General features: G+C 49.1%; 1 protein-coding gene across 14 annotated transcripts in view; it reads left to right on the top strand.

The window, feature by feature from the left end:
* LOC139277138 (microphthalmia-associated transcription factor-like) overlaps window positions 1–20,506 on the top strand; it is a 403,865-nt gene that overhangs the window by 320,235 nt on the left and 63,124 nt on the right. The gene's annotated exons all lie outside the window — the stretch shown is intronic.

Here is a 20,506-nt window from a genome sequence, read left to right as displayed (position 1 = left end):
ATGGCAGGCAGTGACTAGTGGGGTACCACAATGTTCAGTGCTGGGACCCCAGCTATTTACAATATACATTAATGATTCAACCGAAGGAATTGAATGCAGTATCTCCAAGTTTGCAGATGACACTAAACTGGGTGGCGGTGTGAGCTGTGAGAAGGATGCTAAGAGGCTGCAGGGTGACTTGGACAGGTTAGGTGAATGGGCAAATGCATGGCAGATGCAGTATAATGTAGATAAATATGAGGTTATCCACTTTGGTGGCAAAAACAGGAAGGCAGAATATTATCTGAATGGCGGCAAATTAGGAAAAGGGGAGGTGCAACGAGACCTGGGTGTCATGGTACATCAGTCATTGAAAGTTGGCATGCAGGTATAGGAGGCAGTGAAGAAGGCAAATATCATGTTGGCCTTCATAGCGAGAGGATTTGAGTATAGGAGCAGGGAGGTCTTACTGCAGTTGAACAAGGCCTTGGTGAGGCCACACCTTGAATATTGTGTACAGTTTTGGTGTCTCAATCTGAGGAAGGACGTTCTTGCTATTGAGGGAGTGCAGCAAAGGTTCACCAGACTGATTCCCGAGATGGCAGAACTGGCATATCAAGAAAGACTGGATCGACTTGGCTTATATTCAATGGAATTTAGAAGAATGAGAGGGGATCTCATAGAAACATATAAAATTCTGACGGGATTGGACAGGTTAGATGCAGGAAGAATGTTCCCGATGTTGTGGAAGTCCAGAACCAGGGGTCACAGTCTAAGGATAAGGGGTAAGCCATTTAGGACCGAGATAAGGAGAAACTTCTTCACTCAGAGAATTGTGAACCTGTGGAATTCTCTACCACAGAAAGTTGTTGAGCCAGTTCGTTAGGTATATTCAAAATGGAGTTAGATGTGGCCCTTATGGCTAAAGGGATCAAGGGGTACGGAGAGAAAGCAGGAATGGGGTACTGAGGTTGCATGATCAGCTATGATCATATTGAATGGTGGTGCAGGCTCGAAGGGTCGTATGGACTACTCCTGCACCTATTTTCTATGTTTCTATTTGCAGGAACATTGCTGTGTCCTTCTGCGCATGCGCAGAACCACATTCCTTTCTGCGCATGTGCGGAACCCCACAGTTACGGCTGCAGTGTAACCACGCTTTCTTCACCTTTGTGGAATAAGGCCCCTCACAAGGCCGGGGGGGAAAGCAAGGGTCGATCTGAGAGATGAGGATGGATAGGGGGAAGATCAGAGGAGAGTGAGAGAGGGAGGGTGGTCGGAGTGGAGTGAAGAGAGAGGGAGGGAGGGGGGAGGGAGGTCAGGGGAGGGAGGTCGGGCGGAAGGGAGATTGGTGGGGGAGAGAGACGTTGATCGGAGGGGGAGAGAGGGAGTCTGATCGGAGTGGAGTGAAGAGGGAGGGAGATCGGAGGGGGAGGGAGGTCGAAGGGGGAGAGGGAGGGTGATCGGAGGGAGAGAGGGAGGGTGATCGGAGGGAGAGAGAGAGGGAGGGTGATGGGAGGGAGATTGGAGGGGAGAGAGAGGGAGGGAGATCAGAGGGGAGAGAGTGGGAGGGAGATCGGAGGGGAGAGGGAGGGAGATCGGAGGGGAGAGAGGGGGAGAGAGAGGGAGGGAGATCAGAGGGAAGGAGATTGGAGGGAGAGAGGGAGGGAGATCAGAGGGAGAGAGGGAGGGAGATCGGAATGGAGTGAAGAGAGAGGGAGGGTAATCGGAGGGAGGATGATTGGAGGGGGAGAGAGAGGGAGGGAGATCAGAGGGGGGGAAGGGAGAAGGAGGGTGATCTGAAGGGAGAGGGAGGGAGATCAGAGAGGGAAAAGAGAGAGCGGGAGAGCAGAGGGTTGGTGTTGGGAGAGGGAGGGATCGGAAGGAGGGCAAGAGCACAGGAACACTGGTAGGTTTAAAGAGTACGGCGGGAACAGTGGGGATGGCGGAAGAGCATGATCTAGGTCTAAGGGCAGGGGGAGTGTTGAGAGCAGGAACGAGATTTAGATGGTAAGACCGGACGGAATCTGGAAGTCACAATACAGTCATTATTCACTTCATACCCAACGACCCTGTTAACAATCTGTGACCCCCACACATTGCTCTCTCTATGGCGGGGTGCGGTACAGGGAGGGTCTAGAACTTGTTGAGGGGAGGAGGTCATGAATACGTGCGGGAAGAACTTGGGCAGGAGGAAAAGATCAGCCAAAAGTTGCAGCCTTACAGTGTGGTCACGATTTCTTCAGCTCCGTGGGAAAACTGGCTGGGGTGGGTGAGGGAGGAGAAGAGAGGGTGAGAGACTAGGGAAGAGAGAGACTGGGGGAGAGAGCGAGTGAGAGAGACTGGGTGGGGGGGGGGAGGGGGGGAGAGCGAGAGAGAGGGACTGGGGGAGAAAGAGAGCGACTGGGCGAGAGAGAGACATGTTACATGAAGGTGTGCTGGTTCAAGAAGACCATGTTTATTAATGGATGTGATTGAATTTGAAAATATGGATATCATTCTTGTTTAATTGTTCAATTATTTTTAATACTGTGAACTAAAGAACGACAGCACTTTATATTTGTTGGTTGAATTGTGATATTCTAATCACTTTTTGTCGACGTAAAGCACATCAGCTCCGTAGGAAAGCTTCTGCTTGTGCAGTGATTGTTATAGTGACATGAGCTAATCCATTGAAAACGTTAAAATTAATACTAATTGCATGAATAGATATGCCTCTTTCAGCTCACCTTGGGTTTTTGAATTGTTTGTTGATGCATAACCATGTAATTGAATGAAGTTTCTGAAGTGTTGATGTATTATTATGCAGTTATTTCATATCCGTCATTTCTGAAGTCGTTTTTTAAAAAAAAAATAGTTTGTACATGACAAACTTAAAAACTTTTAATTAATTCTACTATAAACAACCTTGAAGAATTGGCATGTAATTTCAAAATAGATAAGTGTGAGGTGGTGCATTTTGGTAGGAGGAAAACAAGGAACGTAAGAATCTAAAGGGGGGTAGAAGTGCAAAGGGATCTCGGGGTATCGATTCACAAAACATTGGGCTCAATTTTCCCCAGTGATTTGCGGCACTTTTTTTGGCGTAAGTTAAAAGATTAAAGTTTCCCCAAGGACTGTGCGCCAGCGTAACTGTTATTTACGATTTTTTTAGGTTTTTTTTTTTTGCGTCATAGGTTCGTAACCTGATGTCTGCGCCAGTTTTTGTCAATTATATAAGTTTGCCCCAAATAAATTTCTCCTAGTTTGGTGTATGTGACCATTCCCGAAAAATCTTCTGGTGAGTTAAGAAAAAGTAACGCGCATTGAAAAATTGGCACTGAAAGACGCCATTGTTTTCAGCGAAGTTTTGGAGGGAGTCAAGAACACTTCATTATACATAATAAAGATTACATTTGTTTATCTTATAATGCAGTAAATGGAAGTTTGATGGAATTCTGTAAGTTTTCATTTTTTTCCAATTGACACGCCACCACCGAACGTCTGCAAACAGGGCTGGAGGGTCGGAGCGTCGGTCGGCAGAATCGGTCCCGTGCACGGATTCGGCTGCAAAAGAAGCCCTGGGTGGGGGCGGGGCGGGCTGTGGAATGCATACGGAAGGCATTAGAAGCCTGCACTATACATCAAATGTAGGTTGGGGGGGGAAAGAGGTGGAGGTGTTCCCGATCACTGCACCTTGCTCAGGCCTGGGTGTGGTCCATACAGATCTGTGGGGAGTAAAAACAAAGAACCTCGTCCTGTCTGCCTGCCATTTTGAGCTTCTTGCAAAGGTAAAATTTAAGCATGCTAGTAGTACTGACAATGCCATACCTTGTGCAAGTCTTTTGCATGATGGTGCTGTGGAGGAGACAATTGATTCGACATCATCGCAAGAGGAACCTCAGAGCACATAGGGTAATGGGCAGGAGGCCTTGCCCACGTCGGGTGTATCGAGACAGGCGTTCATACCTGCACCTGAGTGATGCAGACTGTGTCAGAAGGCTGCATTTCTGCAAAGAAGTTGTAACTGAGATCTGTGAGGTAGTAAAAGCAGACCTTCAACCTAGAAGTGTCAGGAGGACTGCTTTGTCAGTTGAAGTGAAGGTTACAGCTGCACTTTCATTCTATGCATCTGGATCATTCCAAGCTACAAGTGAGGATGTTTGTGCCATTTCTCAACATGCAACACTGTCTGCATTCGGCAGGTGACTGCTGCACTATATGCCCGGAGGAATGACTACATAAAGTTCCCCATGACTGCCCAAGCAATGCGTGATAGGGCTGTGGGCTTCTCCAGGATTGCTGGTTTCCCAAAGGTACAGGGCTGCATTGATTGTACCCACATCGCCTGGCGAGCACCTTTGGAGGATTCTCAGATGTACAGGAACAGAAAAGGCTTCCATTCCGTTAATGTGCAGCTCATGAGTGACGACATGCATCGCATCATGTCAGTTGATGCAAGATACCCTGGGAGCACCTATGCGTTCATCCTACGCGAGAGTGCTATATCTGCCATGTTTCAGCAACAGCCAGAAGGGCAGAGCTGGCTACTGGGAGACAAAGAGTACGGCCTCGCCACCTGGCTCATGACGCCCCTATGCGTAACCCGGATGGAAGCTGACCGGGAATACAACATGTCGCACATTGCGAAGTGCAGCATCATAGAGAGGACCATTGGCATCTTGAAACAGCGTTTCCGATGCCTGGACCATTCCGGAGGCTACTTGCAATACTGCCCCTGAGATTGTCGGTCAGTTCACTGTTGTGCGCTGCATGCTGCATAACTTAGCCATCATGAGGCAGCAGCAGCTGGTAGTAGAAGACCCACCTGAGGTGAGTGGCTGATGATGAGGAGAAAGATGCAGGTGACGAGGAGGAGGAGGAGGAGGAGGAGGAGGACAAGGAGGAGGAAGAGGAAGCCATGTAATTACCTGAACCCGGAGCACGATGACGGAGGAGGGCGGGCCGTCATGCCCCTTTAACGATTGCTCGAGCCTTGCGCTAGCAGCTCATCCGTGAACGCTTTGCTGCCCGAAGGCTCAGCGGCAACTATTCCACATGGGCCATGTTTACTGCTTGGACTTGTTCCATAATGTGTTGTGTTAATGGAACAAATAATGCACATGATTCTTGTTTGCTTCAAAAAGTTGTGTTAAAAATGTAACAAATAATGGAAATGATTCAGTTATAATTTAAAATATATTTTATTCAAAAGTTTAACAAACATTTGTTTGTACTTAACTTTAATAAACATATTTGTTGTGTATGCATGCCTGTTTACTGTGTGGTGTCTGTAACACTGTGATGCCACACTGAATGTACCCTTATACTGTACACACCTTACCTGTACACCAGAGAGTGCTGCTGCTGGAGACCTAAGGGTTACCTGCACACTGCAGGTAACCCAGTATAAAAAGGAACTCTCAGCTTGTTGTCCTCACTCAGGAGCTGCAAATAAAGGACGACAGGTCTACACAGTTTCAGTATCATACTCTGCCTCGTGGAGTCATTACTAAAGATGCCTACATACACCACAATTGGCGACGGGAATACGAGGTCACGAACCACACACTCAGCATGTCGAATCTCAGCAACTTTCAGCAATTTACCGATGGGGAAGATTGGGACGCTTTTGTAGAAAGATTGGAACACTTAAGGAAACTGACTGCACCGTGCGACTTTGGCGACCACCTAAGGGACTCTAAACCGACGACAGCGGTGCACCACATTGATACTTCTAAGGGCAGAAACGCTGCCCCGAGTCCCGCAACCCTGAGTCCGCCACATGGGGCAAACCGGCTAGCCCCGTGCTGGCGCTGTGGAGGAAACCACAGGACCCACCAGTGCTGCTACAAAGACTGCATGCAAAGAGAAAAGGCACCTTCAAAGGATGTACAGAAAAAGCTTTACTCACCGTGTCTCTGATGAGTTGGCTGATCACCGGGGCTCCGACACAAATGAAGGTGAAGTTGCTCAACCCCTGGAAGAAGAATATGGAACTCATACCTGCTCCACCGAAAGTTCTCCGTGGACGATGAAAGTAGATGTCGACGGGGTCCCAGTTTCTATGGAGAGCGACACAGGGGCGAGCCAGTCTGTGATGAGCCAAATGACTTTTGAAAAAATTTGGATGAATCCTGCCACTGGACCAAAACTGTCTCCTGTACAGGCAAAGCTGCTTACCTAAAGCAAAGGTAAAATCCAAATCGTTGGCAGCGTAGACGCCCAGGTCTCCCAGGGTGGCATGTTGAACAAACTCCCCCTGTGGATTGTAGCCAGCGACGGTCCCATGCTGCTGGACAGGAATTGGATGAACCGGGTCCACATCAGGCGAAGTGGCCCTGTGGAAGAAAAGACCACCACAGCCCACCTGCAGGAAATGACTGCAGCACCACGAGGAGTAAAACTTGTAATCAAAATGGCCACCACCATGCTACGAGTGAGCATGGAGGAGCATCATGTGACACCGAGCGGCCAATCGGATTTCAAGGCTCCCTTAAAGGATACCGGTAACCAAAGAAATTTAAAGGGGAAGTTTCGACTATTTGAGTACATGGACTTTAAAGCTAAAGATGCGATTAAAGGGTGCAAGTATGAAAATGTATGCAATGTAACAATGAATTTTGATGCTAGTTTAACTAATGTGACTAATGAGATGAATGCAGGTGTCAGTAAGGTTAAGAACAAGTTTATTATGCTTAACAATAATGATAGAGAATGTGAAATGCCTAATGTAACCATGTCTGTTGAAACCAGGACACCCAAAAAGTGATGCAAATGCTAGAACGTATAATGCAGGCTCCACTATGTGTGATCAGAGCCAAGGTGTCATGTATACCGGTAGGACACTGCCAAAGGACATTGGGTCCTACAGGGACCATGCTGATGCCAATGGAATCCCCCTGTGGGAGACTCCCAGGTCCAGCAGGCTACCTGACCATGTAGCCTGGACCTTAAGAACAAATGTGATGCCTCTTGCAGGACACACACACAGCCAGTGGGAGCAGACCCACAACAGGGACAGTGGTCAATGGGTAGCCCAGCCACCATCAATGGCAACCTGCACCAGACCAGCCCTACAACCCCTGGCCACCAGGGCCAACACCCTGGAGCATGAGGCCAATACCCTCCAGCTTCCTTGGCAAACCCTGGGATGACCTGACCCTCATCCCAATTGGTGGACAAGGAGCCCACCCAGTCATGTGGCCCTACCCACCACCCCACAACAGTGACACCCACATGGTCTGTGTGTGAGGGAGGGGAAATGTACGAGGCCAGCCTCAAGCACAGGGGTCACACCAGGCAACCACACAACCCTCACCACAACCTCCCATAGCCCACCACTGATCACCTCCCCTGGTCATGACAACTAGGATATGAAAAATGCTTAGGGGGGAGTATTGTTGCGTATGCATGCCTGTTTACTGTGTGATGTCTGTAACATTGTTATGCCACACTGAATGTACCCTTACACTGTACATGCCTTGCCTGTACACCAGAGGGTGCTGCTGCTGGAGACCTAAGGGTTACCTGCACACTGCAGGTAACCCAGTATAAAAAGGAACTCACAGCTTGTTGTCCTCACTGAGGAGCTGCAAATAAAGGACTACAGGTTCACACAGTTTAAGTATCACACCCTGCCTCGTGGAGTCATTACTAAAGGTGCCTACTTACACGACAATATTCTTGTATCAAACTTGAAAGTTTTCACTTAAGATCACTTACAAACTTTCAAACTTGTAAATTTACATAACTTACAAAAAACTGTTAATTTGAAAACAGTAACAACAATAATAATAACAACAACAGCAGAAGCAAGGAAAGGCTGCACCCATCTCTCCTCCACCTTATTCTAAGACCGCCCGCTGCGCTTGGTCTTGTTGACTCCACCCCTGCCCGCAGGCGGTGACACAGCATTTGTCGGGTTGGTACCAAGCTTATTCTTTCGAACATCTCGGGTAATGCGCAATTCTTGATGAGGGGTGTAATGTGAAGACCCGGCTTGGGCCTCTTCAAAGGCTGGTCTGGGGATTGTAGTGGGAGTGGCAGTTGATTCTGTCAGTGAGAGCGGGGTCTGGGCGTGTTCCCTTACTGCAGCAGCTAACTCCAACATCCCCCCCTCGGGTTCACTGACATTGTTTCTGCTGACTGAGATATTCCCTCCCTCATGTTACCGGACAGCGTTCCTATTTCTCGTGAGAGTGTTGTTACTTCTCCCGACAGTCCCGATACCTCATCACCCACCCCACTGATGGTGTTCAGGAGTGATCGCGTAAGGTCAATGCTCTCCCCACTCATTGCCATCACGTGAACCACATCTGTTAGGTCCTGCACCTCAGGAGAGCGCTATCGAGCTCTCCTTCCCCTCCTCACCCTGGGTGTGGCTCGCAGTATCCCAGTGGGACCCGCAGCCTGGGACGGTGGGAAACCGTGGAATGTCCCCTCAATGGGCGGCACCTGCACTTCCTCAAAAGTGAGTTCAACAGTGGGGCTTAATCCGTCCCCTTCCCCTCCCACTCCCCCACACCCCCATGCTCTTGGTCTGGAAGGTGGGATTGGAAGATGTTCTCCTCTACAGGCTTGGCTGCGTCTGAATCTTCTGCATTGTCAGGGTTGGCCTCAAGTTCTGCAAAATATAACAGAACTGACAAATAGTTAACAGCAGGGTGGGTGGCATGAGTAGGCTCACACAGCGCAGGCAGCAGGCTGATTTGAAGGACCACGATGAATGATAGCACATTGCATCAACCGAAGCGTAGCTGACGGAGACATCCCCAGGAACCGAAGCCTGGCTAGCTCATGCAGTACTTAACATTTAGCAAAGCCAGACTGTGGAATTTGCAGGACTTACCCTCTCCCTCGAGTGTGGGCCCAGCTTGTGCAGTGGTGGTTGCTTTTCTCCAGGCAGGACCCATAAAAGCAGCGACCCTCTCTTCCAAGGGTGCCAGTGGGTGCAGATTTGCCGGGCCGCCTCCTGTTCGAGTTCTCTCTCTTTTGTTGTGTGCTACCATCCTCTACAAAGATGAAAATACAACTTTTTAGAGAGGGTGTCTTTCTGCTGGGTGGGAAATGCAGTGGTCGCATTTATAATTGCAATTCTATTGAAAAATGAAAATATTACTTGCATTAACTACTTGACCAAGGTCCTGGCACTTTTTACACTGGCCTCCAAACCTCGGGATGGTCACCATTGCACAGTAATCTTCTGCAAGTTGGTTCCAGCATTTCTTCTTTTCTTTGGATGGAACTTTTATGTGACCTCTGCTGGTGTCCAGCTCGTGCCATCTGGCCTCAATCACAGTAACTAGTGCCTCCACTTCATCCTGTAAGAAATCCTTGGTCCTTGCGCCACATTGCATCTTGTATTGCAGCTCTGATTTTTCCAATGAGAATTAAAGTTCTCACACAGCACTCAAAGTTCTCACACACACAAAACTGGCTCTTTTAAAAATGGCTGATCACCGACCGGGAGCTGCACTGGTCATGCGCGGCCATAGGAATCACGTCAGAAACATCCTTTTTTTTCGCGTTCGCGCAGAAGGGGTAGCATCGTCTTTTTCGGCGCAGACGTTAGGCTCCCGAGGCTACAGGACAGGCTGATTGAGGAGTGGACCAGGGTGTCGCGGAGGGAATGGTCCCTTCGGAATGCGGGGAGGGGAGAGGAAGATGTGTTTGGTGATGGGATCACGCTGGAGGTGACGGAAATGGCAGAGGATGGTGGGGTGAAAGGTGAGGACAAGAGAGGAATGCTATCGTGGTTCTGGGAGGGTGGGGAAGGGGTGAGAGCAGTAGTGCGGAAAATAGAATGGACACGGTCAATGGCCATGTCAAACATGGTAATGCAGAATTCACGGGCGAGGAAAAAGGAAGACATGTCGGAAGCTCTAGTAGGGAAGGTGGCAACATCGGAACAGATGCGGGGTGGGAGGAAGTATAACCCGTGCACGGATTCGGCTGCAAAAGAAGCCCGGGGTGGGGGCGGGGCGGGCTGTGGAATGCATACGGAAGGCATTAGAAGCCTGCACTATACATCAAATGTAGGTTGGGGGGGGAAAGAGGTGGAGGTGTTCCCGATCACTGCGCCTTGCTCAGGCCTGGGTGTGGTCCATACAGATCTGTGGGGAGTAAAAACAAAGAACCTCGTCCTGTCTGCCTGCCATTTTGAGCTTCTTGCAAAGGTAAAATTTAAGCATGCTAGTAGTACTGACAATGCCATACCTTGTGCAAGTCTTTTGCATGATGGTGCTGTGGAGGAGACAATTGATTCGACATCATCGCATGAGGAACCTCAGAGCACATAGGGTAATGGGCAGGAGGCCTTGCCCACGTCGGGTGTATCGAGACAGGCGTTCATACCTGCACCTGAGTGATGCAGACTGTGTCAGAAGGCTGCATTTCTGCAAAGAAGTTGTAACTGAGATCTGTGAGGTAGTAAAAGCAGACCTTCAACCTAGAAGCGTCAGGAGGACTGCTTTGTCAGTTGAAGTGAAGGTTACAGCTGCACTTTCATTCTATGCATCTGGATCATTCCAAGCTACAAGTGAGGATGTTTGTGCCATTTCTCAACATGCAACACTGTCTGCATTCGGCAGGTGACTGCTGCACTATATGCCCGGAGGAATGACTACATAAAGTTCCCCATGACTGCCCAAGCAATGCGTGATAGGGCTGTGGGCTTCTCCAGGATTGCTGGTTTCCCAAAGGTACAGGGCTGCATTGATTGTACCCACATCGCCTGGCGAGCACCTTTGGAGGATTCTCAGATGTACAGGAACAGAAAAGGCTTCCACTCCGTTAATGTGCAGCTCATGAGTGACGACATGCATCGCATCATGTCAGTTGATGCAAGATACCCTGGGAGCACCCGTTATGCGTTCATCCTACGCGAGAGTGCTATATCTGCCATGTTTCAGCAACAGCCAGAAGGGCAGAGCTGGCTACTGGGAGACAAAGAGTACGGCCTCGCCACCTGGCTCATGACGCCCCTATGCGTAACCCGGATGGAAGCTGACCGGGAATACAACATGTCGCACATTGCAAAGTGCAGCATCATAGAGAGGACCATTGGCATCTTGAAACAGCGTTTCCGATGCCTGGACCATTCCGGAGGCTACTTGCAATACTGCCCCTGAGATTGTCGGTCAGTTCACTGTTGTGTGCTGCATGCTGCATAACTTAGCCATCATGAGGCAGCAGCAGCTGGTAGTAGAAGACCCACCTGAGGTGAGTGGCTGATGTTGAGGAGAAAGATGCAGGTGACGAGGAGGAGGAGGAGGAGGACAAGGAGGAGGACGAGGAAGCCATGTAATTACCTGAACCCGGAGCACGATGACGGAGGAGGGCGGGCCGTCATGCCCCTTTAACGATTGCTCGAGCCTTGCGCTAGCAGCTCATCCGTGAACGCTTTGCTGCCCGAAGGCTCAGCGGCAACTATTCCACATGAGCCATGTTTACTGTTTGGACTTGTTCCATAATGTTGTGTTGTGTTAATGGAACAAATAATGCACATGATTCTTGTTTGCTTCAAAAAGTTGTGTTAAAAATGGAACAAATAATGGAAATGGTTCAGTTATAATTTAAAATATATTTTATTCAAAAGTTTAACAAACATTTGTTTGTACTTAACTTTAATAAACATATTTGTTGTGTATGCATGCCTGTTTACTGTGTGGTGTCTGTAACACTGTGATGCCACACTGAATGTACCCTTATACTGTACACACCTTACCTGTACACCAGAGAGTGCTGCTGCTGGAGACCTAAGGGTTACCTGCACACTGCAGGTAACCCAGTATAAAAAGGAACTCTCAGCTTGTTGTCCTCACTCAGGAGCTGCAAATAAAGGACGACAGGTTTACACAGTTTCAGTATCATACTCTGCCTCGTGGAGTCATTACTAAAGATGCCTACATACACCACAATTGGCGACGGGAATACGAGGTCACGAACCACACACTCAGCATGTCGAATCTCAGCAACTTTCAGCAATTTACCGATGGGGAAGATTGGGATGCTTTTGTAGAAAGATTGGAACACTTAAGGAAACTGACTGCACCGTGCGACTTTGGCGACCACCTAAGGGACTCTAAACCGACGACAGCGGTGCACCACATTGATACTTCTAAGGGCAGAAACGCTGCCCCGAGTCCCGCAACCCTGAGTCCACCACATGGGGCAAACCGGCTAGCCCCGTGCTGGCGCTGTGGAGGAAACCACAGGACCCACCAGTGCTGCTACAAAGACTGCATGCAAAGAGAAAAGGCACCTTCAAAGGATGTACAGAAAAAGCTTTACTCACCGTTTCTCTGATGAGTTGGCTGATCACCGGGGCTCCGACACAAATGAAGGTGAAGTTGCTCAACCCCTGGAAGAAGAATATGGAACTCATACCTGCTCCACCGAAAGTTCTCCGTGGACGATGAAAGTAGATGTCGACGGGGTCCCAGTTTCTATGGAGAGCGACACAGGGGCGAGCCAGTCTGTGATGAGCCAAATGACTTTTGAAAAAATTTGGATGAATCCTGCCACTGGACCAAAACTGTCTCCTGTACAGGCAAAGCTGCTTACCTAAAGCAAAGGTAAAATCCAAATCGTTGGCAGCGTAGACGCCCAGGTCTCCCAGGGTGGCATGTTGAACAAACTCCCCCTGTGGATTGTAGCCAGCGACGGTCCCATGCTGCTGGACAGGAATTGGATGAACCGGGTCCACATCAGGCGAAGTGGCCCTGTGGAAGAAAAGACCACCACAGCCCACCTGCAGGAAATGACTGCAGCACCACGAGGAGTAAAACTTGTAATCAAAATGGCCACCACCATGCCACGAGTGAGCATGGAGGAGCATCATGTGACACCGAGCGGCCAATCGGATTTCAAGGCTCCCTTAAAGGAGACCGGTAACCAAAGAAATTTAAAGGGGAAGTTTCGACTATTTGAGTACATGGACTTTAAAGCTAAAGATGCGATTAAAGGGTGCAAGTATGAAAATGTATGCAATGTAACAATGAATTTTGATGCTAGTTTAACTAATGTGACTAATGAGATGAATGCAGGTGTCAGTAAGGTTAAGAACAAGTTTATTATGCTTAACAATAATGATAGAGAATGTGAAATGCCTAATGTAACCATGTCTGTTGAAACCAGGACACCCAAAAAGTGATGCAAATGCTAGAACGTATAATGCAGGCTCCACTATGTGTGATCAGAGCCAAGGTGTCATGTATACCGGTAGGACACTGCCAAAGGACATTGGGTCCTACAGGGACCATGCTGATGCCAATGGAATCCCCCTGTGGGAGACTCCCAGGTCCAGCAGGCTACCTGACCATGTAGCCTGGACCTTAAGAACAAATGTGATGCCTCTTGCAGGACACACACACAGCCAGTGGGAGCAGACCCACAACAGGGACAGTGGTCAATGGGTAGCCCAGCCACCATCAATGGCAACCTGCACCAGACCAGCCCTACAACCCCTGGCCACCAGGGCCAACACCCTGGAGCATGAGGCCAATACCCTCCAGCTTCCCTGGCAAACCCTGGGATGACCTGACCCTCATCCCAATTGGCGGACAAGGAGCCCACCCAGTCATGTGGCCCTACCCACCACCCCACAACAGTGACATCTACTTGGTCTGTGTGTGAGGGAGGGGAAACGTACGAGGCCAGCCTCAAGCACAGGGGTCACACCTGGCAACCACAAGACCCTCACCACAACTCCCATAGCCCACCACTGATCACCTCCCCTGGTCATGACAACTAGGATATGAAAAATGCTTAGGGGGGAGTATTGTTGTGTATGCATGCCTGTTTACTGTGTGATGTCTGTAACATTGTTATGCCACACTGAATGTACCCTTATACTGTACACACCTTATCTGTACACCAGAGGGTGCTGCTGCTGGAGACCTAAGGGTTACCTGCACACTGCAGGTAACCCAGTATAAAAAGGAACTCACAGCTTGTTGTCCTCACTGAGGAGCTGCAAATAAAGGACTACAGGTTCACACAGTTTAAGTATCACACCCTGCCTCGTGGAGTCATTACTAAAGGTGCCTACTTACACGACAATATTCTTGTATCAAACTTGAAAGTTTTCACTTAAGATCACTTACAAACTTTCAAACTTGTAAATTTACATAACTTACAAAAAACTGTTAATTTGAAAACAGTAACAACAATAATAATAACAACAACAGCAGAAGCAAGGAAAGGCTGCACCCATCTCTCCTCCACCTTATTCTAAGACCGCCCGCTGCGCTTGGTCTTGTTGACTCCATCCCTGCCCGCAGGCGGTGACACAGCATTTGTCGGGTTGGTACCAAGCTTATTCTTTCGAACATCTCGGGTAATGCGCAATTCTTGATGAGGGGTGTAATGTGAAGACCCGGCTTTGGCCTCTTCAAAGGCTGGTCTGGGGATTGTAGTGGGAGTGGCAGTTGATTCTGTCAGTGAGAGCGGGGTCTGGGCGTGTTCCCTTACTGCAGCAGCTAACTCCAACATCCCCCCCTCGGGTTCACTGACATTGTTTCTGCTGACTGAGATATTCCCTCCCTCATGTTACCGGACAGCGTTCCTATTTCTCGTGAGAGTGTTGTTACTTCTCCCGACAGTCCCGATACCTCATCACCCACCCCACTGATGGTGTTCAGGAGTGATCGCGTAAGGTCAATGCTCTCCCCACTCATTGCCATCACGTGAACCACATCTGTTAGGTCCTGCACCTCAGGAGAGCGCTATCGAGCTCTCCTTCCCCTCCTCACCCTGGGTGTGGCTCGCAGTATCCCAGTGGGACCCGCAGCCTGGGACGGTGGGAAACCGTGGAATGTCCCCTCAATGGGCGGCACCTGCACTTCCTCAAAAGTGAGTTCAACAGTGGGGCTTAATCCGTCCCCTTCCCCTCCCACTCCCCCACACCCCCATGCTCTTGGTCTGGAAGGTGGGATTGGAAGATGTTCTCCTCTACAGGCTTGGCTGCGTCTGAATCTTCTGCATTGTCAGGGTTGGCCTCAAGTTCTGCAAAATATAACAGAACTGACAAATAGTTAACAGCAGGGTGGGTGGTATGAGTAGGCTCACACAGCGCAGGCAGCAGGCTGATTTGAAGGACCACGATGAATGATAGCACATTGCATCAACCGAAGCGTAGCTGACGGAGACATCCCCAGGAACCGAAGCCTGGCTAGCTCATGCAGTACTTAACATTTAGCAAAGCCAGACTGTGGAATTTGCAGGACTTACCCTCTCCCTCGAGTGTGGGCCCAGCTTGTGCAGTGGTGGTTGCTTTTCTCCAGGCAGGACCCATAAAAGCAGCGACCCTCTCTTCCAAGGGTGCCGGTGGGTGCAGATTTGCCGGGCCGCCTCCTGTTCGAGTTCTCTCTCTTTTGTTGTGTGCTACCATCCTCTACAAAGATGAAAATACAACTTTTTAGAGAGGGTGTCTTTCTGCTGGGTGGGAAATGCAGTGGTCGCATTTATAATTGCAATTCTATTGAAAAATGAAAATATTACTTGCATTAACTACTTGACCAAGGTCCTGGCACTTTTTACACTGGCCTCCAAACCTCGGGGTGGTCACCATTGCACAGTAATCTTCTGCAAGTTGGTTCCAGCATTTCTTCTTTTCTTTGGATGGAACTTTTATGTGACCTCTGCTGGTGTCCAGCTCGTGCCATCTGGCCTCAATCACAGTAACTAGTGCCTCCACTTCATCCTGTAAGAAATCCTTGGTCCTTGCGCCACATTGCATCTTGTATTGCAGCTCTGATTTTTCCAATGAGAATTAAAGTTCTCACACAGCACTCAAAGTTCTCACACACACAAAACTGGCTCTTTTAAAAATGGCTGATCACCGACCGGGAGCTGCACTGGTCATGCGCGGCCATAGGAATCATGTCAGAAACATCCTTTTTTTTCGCGTTCGCGCAGAAGGGGTAGCATCGTCTTTTTCGACGCAGACGTTAGGCTCCCGAGGCTACAGGACAGGCTGATTGAGGAGTGGACCAGGGTGTCGCGGAGGGAATGGTCCCTTCGGAATGCGGGGAGGGGAGAGGAAGATGTGTTTGGTGATGGGATCATGCTGGAGGTGATGGAAATGGCAGAGGATGGTGGGGTGAAAGGTGAGGACAAGAGAGGAATGCTATCGTGGTTCTGGGAGGGTGGGGAAGGGGTGAGAGCAGTAGTGCGGAAAATAGAATGGACACGGTCAATGGCCATGTCAAACATGGTAATGCAGAATTCACGGGCGAGGAAAAAGGAAGACATGTCGGAAGCTCTAGTAGGGAAGGTGGCAACATCGGAACAGATGCGGGGTGGGAGGAAGTATAGTCCAGGTAGCTGTGGGAGTCAGTGGGCTTGTAGTGAATGTTGGCAATAGCCTATCCCCAGAAATGGAGACAGTGAAGTCCAGGAAGGGAAGGGAAGAGTCGGGGATGGACCATGTGAAGGTGGGGGAAGGGTGGAAATTGGATGCAAAATTAACAACATTTTCTAGTTTAGGGCGAGAGCAGGAAACGGCACCGATACAGTCATCAATGTACCGGAGAAAGAGGTGAGGGAGGGGACCTGAGTAGGACTGGAACAAAGAATATTCCACATATCCCACAAAAAGGCAGGCATAGCTAGGACCCATGCGGGTTCCCATAGCAACACCTTTAATTTGGAGAAAGTGAGTGGCGTTAAAGGAGAAGTTGTTCAACGCGAGAACAAGTTCAGCCAGGCGGAGGAGGGTGGGGGATGGATGGGGACTGGTTTGGCCTCTGCTTGAGGAAGAAGCGGAGCGCCCTCAGGCCGTCCTGGTGGGGGATGGAAGTGTAGAGGGATTGTACGTCCATGGTGAAAAGGAGACGGTTGGGGCCGGGAAACTGGAAACTGTTAAAGTGGCAGAAGGGGGTCGGAGGAGTCGCGAGGTAGGTGGGAAGAGACTGGACAAGGGGAGAAAAAATAGAGTCAGGACAGGAAGAGATAAGTTCTGTGGAGCAAGAATAGGCTGAAACAATGGGTCTACCGGAGCAGTCCTGTTTGTGGATCTTGGGAAGGAGAGATAGAAGCGGACTGTGTGGGGTTGGGGAACAATGAGGTTGGTAGAAGTGGAGGGAAGATCTCCGGAGAGATGAGGTCAGTGATGGTCTGGGAAATGATGGCTTCATGTTCGGTAGTGGGGTCATGGTCCAGGGGAGATAGGAGGAGGGGTCATCTAGACTCATCTTTTGTTTCTTGCCTTGCGCCATTACCATCTCCTTTTGTCTCTTAATCTCTCCTGCCTTCCACACTATCACAGACCTTCCCTTTTGTTCTTTCCTCCCCCGGCCACCCCACTTTCCCTGCCCCTGCACCTGCTTAAAAATCTGTTACATCTCGGACTTTATCCAGTTCTGATGAAGGGTCATCGACCTGAAATGTTAACTGTTTCTCTCGCCACAGATCCTGCCTGACATGAGTATTTCTCGTATTTTCGGTTTTTAATTTAAATTTAAGACAGTACCGGTGCAGCCCAGGTTCGGGGATTTCCAGATTTCGGAACGTCAGAAAGGGGGAGGGAGGCGGCCACTCGGCCAGGGCTAGGCTAAGGTGCAGGGCAGCGGACCGGTGGGGGGACACACACACACTTTAATAATTTAACGGCGGTAAGTTGCTGCAATGTGTAATGTGCTTGTGCAGGTTGCTGTGAGCTGGCCGTATGTTTCACTTTCCAGCTTCAGCCCACATTGTGTCCCTGGTTACCGTGGCAACCCGATCTTTTTGGCGCAGATCAAGGCTCCACCCCCCAAAACTGAAGGATAGGTTCGGCTGCGCCAAAATGAAGAATTTTTTTTTGGGGGCGTACTTGGTCCCCCCCAAAAAAACAGGCATAACTCTTCAAGTGCGCCAAAAAAAAGCTTTGGGGAAAATTGAGCCCATCGTCTGGGAGTTGCAGGATTTGAGACCAGCAGTTGTAATGATTCAGCAACCAAGAAATTTACTGGGACTTTCGACAAGTTCCTCAGTGCCATTACACCCCTTCCTTTGCCCAACAGAGAAATAGCAAGCAATTGTGCAGGAGGTTGGGATGTTCATGTTAGCCCTTTCACAGCACTCAAAGCCTGTAAGGCAGTTATGTAAAAATGTCTTTGCTAGATACGCGAAGAAAAGAGTTTAGGAAGAGAAAATTAAAACCCCACAGAAAACCTGAGATTAAAGTTGTTCTGAGGAAAAAAAAGATAGAAGTAAAAGGCTCACAAACTTTCTTTTGCTTTTCATGTACTGTTCCTTCTGCTGTTTCATGCTGCTTCTGTCTCATAGAGCTAAACGCAGTTTAACCCTCTGTAATCCCTAGCATTGACGTGAGCAATAAGAAGCATTTTAATCATTGTCTTTTATATCAGCATATACAGGTTCGACCTCCAAAATCCGGAGTTCCGGAATCTAGACTGTTCCGGAATCCGGACACCGGGCCGATCCGCGGCGGGGCCGTCCGGGAACTGGAAAATGTTCCGATATCCGGACTCACCCCGCCTCGGCAAACCAACTGCGTCCCGGCCCAACTCGGCCTCGCCTTTACCTCAGGCCGAGCGGCCTCCTCCCTCCCGGTCCCACACCTATCCCTGGCCGAGCGGCCTCCTCGCTCCCGAACCCGCACCTATCCCAGGCCGAGCGGCCTCCTCGCTCCCGAACCCGCACCTATCCCAGGCCGAGCGGCCTCCTCCCTCCCGGTCCCCGCATCTAACTATACCCTATAGGCTCCCCCCACCCCATCCCCCTTACCTCTCCTGCTGCTGCTGTCCAGGTATCTGCTGCGCCGATTTCTTTAACTCTCCAGAAGGTTTTTCTGCAGAGGCCACGTACGCTGGCCTAAGAAGAACTGGAGTAACTCTGAGCTGGCCAAACTTGTCTAAATGGCCAGAATTGGTGTCGGTGGCTGGTTACGCACCTTTGGCTGGAAAAAAAAAACATACCTAAAAGAAACCGTCACTAACTGAGTTACGCTGGTGCAAATTGATCGGGAAAACTTTGGCCAAAGAAAGCAGCCTGCACCAATAAAACAGCGCAAATCACCGGGGAAAATTGAGCCCCATGTTTATACCGCTCATATTTCCCCTTTTCACTCTGTTTTGTGACGGTCCCTTTCTACAGAAACTTTAAATGCTTCTGAACAAGCTGCAGCTGCTTGTTGGTCAACAAACTTATCTTTAAATTGCTGGATTTCCTACTCCTGTGTTTACATTTCTTGCTGTTTCTGCATCAATTTTTTTCTTTTCTTTTTTCTTTATTTCATTCGTTAAATATTTAATTCTGTTGGACAGGACTTTGGCCACAGCGGTGTCTCAGTCTTGATCTTTTAATGGAGCCCCACTATCTCACCCAGAGAATTGGTTTGTCCCATATGACTGAGATGAGGAGAAACGTCTTTACTCAGAGAGTTGTTAACCTCTGGACTTCTCTACCGCAGAGAGTTGTTGATGCCAGTTCGTTAGATATATTCAAGAGGGAGTTGGATATGGCCCTTACGGCTAAAGGGATCAAGGAGTATGAAGACGAGGCAGGAAAGGGATACTGAAGTGAATGATCAGCCATGATCTTATTGAATGGTGGTGCAGGCTCGAAGGGCCGAATGGCCTACTCCTGCACCTACTTTCGATGTTTCTATGAGTTGCCACCTTGATATTGGTTGACATATTCTCCTAACTGTTCCACCGTTCAAATATCGGAGATGAACAAACTTATTCCTTCCACTACCGTCCTTCAGATGAAAAGTCGGCTCTCTCAGGTGGACGTAAAAGATCCCATGACACTATTTTGAAGAGGAGCAGGGGAGTCATCCCCACTGACCTGACTAATATTTATCCCTCAATCAACAGCACTAAAACAGATTATCTGCTCATTATCACTTTGCTGTTTATAGGAGCTTGCTGTGCGCAAATTGGCTGCCGCGTTTCCTACATTGCACCCTCAAAGCCTCCCTGATAAAGTGCAACATCCCCACTGACACCTAGGAGTCCCTGGCCAAAGACCGCCCTAAGTGGAGGAAGTGCATCCGGGAGGGCGCTGAGCACCTCGCGTCTCATTACCGAAAGCATGCAGAAAACAAGTGCAGACAGCAGAAAGAGCGTGCGGCAAACCTGTCCCACCCTCCCTTTCCCTCAACGCCTATCTGTCCCACCAGTGACAGAATCTGTGGTTCTCGTATTAGACTGTTCAGTCACCTAAGAACTCATTTTAAGAGTGGAAGCAAGTCGTCCTCGATTCCGAGGGACTGCTGATGATGATTGCAACAGTGAATACACTTCAAAAAGTACTTCATTGGCTGTAAAGCGCTTTGAGATGTCCGGTGGTTGTGAAAGGCGCTATAGAAATGTAAGTCTTTGTATAAAATCGGAGCTGGCCATTCCCGGATCTGACCTTCAAACAACTGCTAGTCTTGTCTGTCATCGGCGGTTGCCAAAATATTAGGATAATTCCTTCCTTATCCTTTTAACATATTCGAAAAGCTAGAGACAGTAATATATCTGACATTTAACTTTTTTTTATTGTTTCAAAACATTTATCTTAAAACCCCATACAGAGCAGAACAGATAAG

Source organism: Pristiophorus japonicus, chromosome 12, assembly GCF_044704955.1.
Source record: "Pristiophorus japonicus isolate sPriJap1 chromosome 12, sPriJap1.hap1, whole genome shotgun sequence".
Classification (NCBI taxonomy): Eukaryota; Metazoa; Chordata; class Chondrichthyes; family Pristiophoridae; genus Pristiophorus; species Pristiophorus japonicus.
Note: the sequence above shows the minus strand (reverse complement) of the source record. Positions and strands in the feature narration are given on the sequence as shown.